Below are 4,760 nucleotides of genomic sequence, written 5' to 3'. Positions count from 1 at the left end.
TGAACAAAATATTCTTATTCTCAGATAAAGTTCAAATGAAATTATGAAGCAGAAACCACTTTACAAACTAAAAGGCACTGGTAAGTGTGAAATATTTTAAAACTATAATGCACTAGAAAATCTAAAATATATAAATTATAAAGAAATATGAGTAACTGCATATAAATGATAAAGAAATTATATAAATTGTTAAGACAACCTTAAACAATAGCCTGAAGAAAAGCTATAAAATTGCGCAGGAAAACTTCAAAACTGGATACAGTGAAAACTAACACATGAGTCTCAGAAAGAAGCAATTATATGAGGCTGGTAAACCATCATCTTAAGGGAAAACAGAAAAATTGTTTGGGAAAAAACAGGTATACTGACAGGGTGGGTAGAAAGCAAAGCCAGCTGGAGATTTTACCACAATCATATAACCAAGACTTGCCAAATTGGCACAAGGTGTTATCTATTACCGTTATTCCATTATCCATTCCCATCAAGAATTCTAATATACTGTCATCTATTTTTGTGTATATCTGCACAGTCTCTTACACCTCAGGTGTATTTTTCAGAGTTTTCATTTTGATTCAGAAAGCCTGATTTATCAGTCAGAGTCCATTAAGGGAAACAAAAACCACGGCTATTATTTTATCAGAGATCAAAACTGGATACAGTGAAAACTAACACATGAGTCTCAGAAAGAAGCAATTATATGAGGCTGGTAAACCATCATCTTAAGGGAAAACAGAAAAATTGTTTGGGAAAAAACAGGTATACTGACAGGGTGGGTAGAAAGCAAAGCCAGCTGGAGATTTTACCACAATCATATAACCAAGACTTGCCAAATTGGCACAAGGTGTTATCTATTACCGTTATTCCATTATCCATTCCCATCAAGAATTCTAATATACTGTCATCTATTTTTGTGTATATCTGCACAGTCTCTTACACCTCAGGTGTATTTTTCAGAGTTTTCATTTTGATTCAGAAAGCCTGATTTATCAGTCAGAGTCCATTAAGGGAAACAAAAACCACGGCTATTATTTTATCAGAGAGAGTTTAACATATGCAAGTGGTTAACCAAGTACTAGAGGACTGAGAAGGCACACAGGGAACACAGAGAAGTAACATTGAGATTAAAACTGTTGGCAGCCGCCTGTACCCCTAAGGCTGGAGGAACAAAAGGAAGAGTTTGGGATTCTTAGAATTTAGGCGCTTGGCGGCGAGGCCCCTGCAGAGCTGGTTCTTGAACCTCTGAGAAGGGGGTGGCAGCCAGCTGGAGCTGGTATTTCCGAGGGGGCAGGATGACACTGGTTCTAAGTGTATAGAAATAAAGAGAAATTGGAACGAACAACTGCTGCGGGGTACAGAGCTACTGTTGAGTGAAAGCAAGCAAACAAGGGAACAAATTCCTTCTCCTTCCTCTATCCAGCCTTGCCCTGTCCCTCTGGTGTCTGCTACTGTTGGAGCATAACAGCTGTCAAAGGAGGGGTGTTTTCTCAGGCCCCCAGTCCCAGCCTCATGAGCAGTGTACAGTAAGGGTGGGTTTGGAGCTGAGAGAAAGGCTGGAAATCAGCTCATCAGCTTACTGGGTCTTGATTTCCTCAGTTATAAACGGGGATAATACTCCCCTGTATACTTCACTGGAATGCTTTGAAGGTTTGATGAGAGGGAGGATATGAAAGCATTTTACAAGCCATAAAAATAAAAGCAACTGAGAATTAGCCTCCCATAAATACTTGAATTTCCTGTAATAGGTATTTCTTAGAAGAAATGTGATCACCTTCAGAACTAGTGGTTGTGAAGCTGACAATTTATAGTGCTTCCCCATGCCTCCCTTATCCTCATCTATTCAGATCATGTTAACATCGAAGATACCAACTTATGAGTCTTCTAGGGGAAATGACCAGGAACATTGTGTTTTTGCTTTGGTTGGTAAAGCATGGTAATGTCATCTGTGCAGGATACCATGAGTCACATGGCAGCGTTTTGAGCACGTGACATCACTGCTGAGAGTGCGCCAGGAGGGAACACGCAGACCTGAGTGAAGGCGAGGTGGAGGGTCTACAGTGTGCCTGCTGAGGCTCGTGCAGGTGTGGAAGTCCTGCAAAGTCTCTTTTTTTTTAAATTTATTTATTCATTTATTTTTATTTTTGGCTGCACTGGGTCTTCGTTGGTGCGTGCGGGCTTTTCTTTAGTTGTGGCGAGTGGGCACCACTCCTCATTGTAGTGCATGGGCTTCTCATTGCTGTGGCTTCTCCCGTTGCAGAGCATGGGGTCCAGGTACACGAGCATGTGACCTGGTAGTCAGACCATCATCTCAAACTCATTGTCCAAAACTCAACCTTTTCCTTCCTTCTCCCATTCCACTATCATGAAAATCTATTTTCAATATATTTTATGTTTGGTTTCTTTTTTTACTGTTCATCTTCTTAATATCTCCACCAGTATGCCAGCCCTCTTCTGAGTCCCGAGGCCTGGTAATTGCCGGTTGAAAGGACACAAAATAAATGTCTTTGTGAACTGAGAGTTATGTTAGAAATATTAGCATGTGGGTTTATTGTAGTAAACATATCTGATTCTTCGTTTTGTTTGTCATCAAGCTTAACGTGATACAATATATCAACGCCTCCCAGCTAAGGACCACCAGGAACACATTTGTAGTTAAACAAGGTGGGTTTACTTTTCCTAGCAGTGAATGAGAACACACAGAATGAGGAACTGTGGGCCATATAAGTAAGAGGGTGATAGAAAAGGGATATTAAATCATTCCGACTTGTTTTAGGTGATTTGGGTGAGGTCTTAAGGAAGCAGAGTTTTGCTCTGGATTGGATACTGTCAGGAAGACAGGTATTCCTATGACTGAGTATCTTCATAAACCTCTTGTATAGAGAGAGTAGATTACAGTGAGGGTAAAGCTGCAATTGGTGAAAACAAACAAAGAAACAAAGCAAAAAAACAAAAACAAAAACGCCCAACTAGCTGTCACTCAAATTAGCTAGGAGAGGGACATATGGTGATTTGCACAGTGATCGTGCTTTATTCTGTGCTTAGAAAAAAAATATTATGAAGCGGCCTTGGTTGTGTCTCACTTTATCATGACCTCAGAGTGAAGAGATCTCATGATCTCATCTGAAGTTGGCATTCCGTGAGATTTTTTAATGTCTTATGGGAGCATCACATGCCCTAGCCTGGATGTCATGAGACGTTTTTAGTACCCCCCTTTGGCTACTGCCAGGAAGACAGGTATTCCTATGACTGAGTATCTTCATAAACCTCTTGTATAGAGACAGTAGATTACAGTGAGGGTAAAGCTGCAACTGGTGAAAACAAACAAAGAAACAAAGCAAAAAAAAACAAAAACAAAACCCCCCAACTAGCTGTCACTCAAATTAGCTAGGAGAGGGACATACGGTGATTTGTATAGTGATCGTGCTTTTGTCTGTGCTTAGAAAAAAAATATTATGTAGTGGCCTTTGTTGTGTCTCACTTTATCATGACCTCAGAGTGAAGAGATCTCAGGAACTCATCTGAAGTTGGCATTCCGTGAGATTTTTTAATGTCTAATGGGAGAATCACATGCCCTAGCCTGGATGTCAAGAGACGTTTTTAGTACACCCCTTTGGCCACAAGACCTTAATCCATGTTATGTAGACTTCCAACATTGCTCTGATTTTGCTGGTGAGGAATTTATTTAGAGAATGTAGTCTTTAGTTGGACATGGGTTGATCTCTCCCTCTCCTTTCATTGTAGAATGCATCGTTGAATGCTCTGATGTGACATTGGCTGTGCAATAGCATTTAAGGCTCTGGACAGGATGCACTGGCCAACTGCAAAACAACTAATTATAAAAAACACAATGATTATTAGTCCTTGAAACAAGTCTTGAAGTCAAGGGCCTAGATTATAAAAACCAGGCAATGAATCTAGCTGTGTTCACTTCTGATAGCCACATGACTTTTGTCAGAATCAAAGACAAGTTTGGGCCATCCTTGCTAGTTATTATTTTCCCTAATATGAGCAGAGCAGGTCACAAAGCATATATGAATAAGGAGCCAGTTACTCTTCCTGGGAGATATTTAAAAAGAAATTGGTTTGACTGTTTGGGTAGATCCCTCCCCTGCCTTTCATTGTAGAATGCATCGTTGAATGCTCTGATGTGACATTGGCTGTGCAATAGCATTTAAGGCTCTGGACAGGATGCACTGGCCAACTGCAAAACAACTAATCATACAAAACACAACGATTATTAGTCCGTGAAACAAGTCTTGAAATCAAGGTCCTAAATTGTATAAACCAGGCAATGAATCTCCCTGTGTTCACTTCTGATAGCCACATGACTTTTGTCAGAATCAAAGACAAGTTTGGGGCCATCCTTGCTAGTTATTATTTTCCCTAATGTGAGGATAGCAGGTCACAAAGCATATATGAATAGGGAGCCAGGTACTCTTCCTGGGAGATATTTAAAATAAATTGGTTTGACTGTTACTGGATAATCCCCCCCACCCAGCCACCCCAGGGGAACAAGATCTGTTGGAATGTTCAGTTTTACATATCTGAAAGTCTCTAACAATTATCCTGAACACCCAGGATAAGTTAGCATATGCCATATGGGTGTTTTATAAGATGTTATGTAAGATTTAGTACCCCAGTGTGGCACAGACTATATACGGAGTATAAGTATCATTTATCACAGCAAGAGAAAGCCAATTTTGTGTTCCTCAAGGCAAACAAACTGTATTTAGCAGAGTTAACCAGTTGCACAAAGCAGGCTG

At 40.1% G+C, this 4,760-nt stretch overlaps 1 long non-coding RNA gene across 3 annotated transcripts in view; it reads right to left on the bottom strand.

The window, feature by feature from the left end:
* Positions 1-4,760, bottom strand: part of LOC112062681 (uncharacterized) — a 14,557-nt gene that overhangs the window by 5,823 nt on the left and 3,974 nt on the right. The gene's annotated exons all lie outside the window — the stretch shown is intronic.

Source organism: Physeter macrocephalus, chromosome 21 (genome assembly GCF_002837175.3).
Source record: "Physeter macrocephalus isolate SW-GA chromosome 21, ASM283717v5, whole genome shotgun sequence".
NCBI lineage: Eukaryota > Metazoa > Chordata > Mammalia > Artiodactyla > Physeteridae > Physeter > Physeter macrocephalus.
This window is presented reverse-complemented; position numbering and strand designations above follow the sequence as displayed.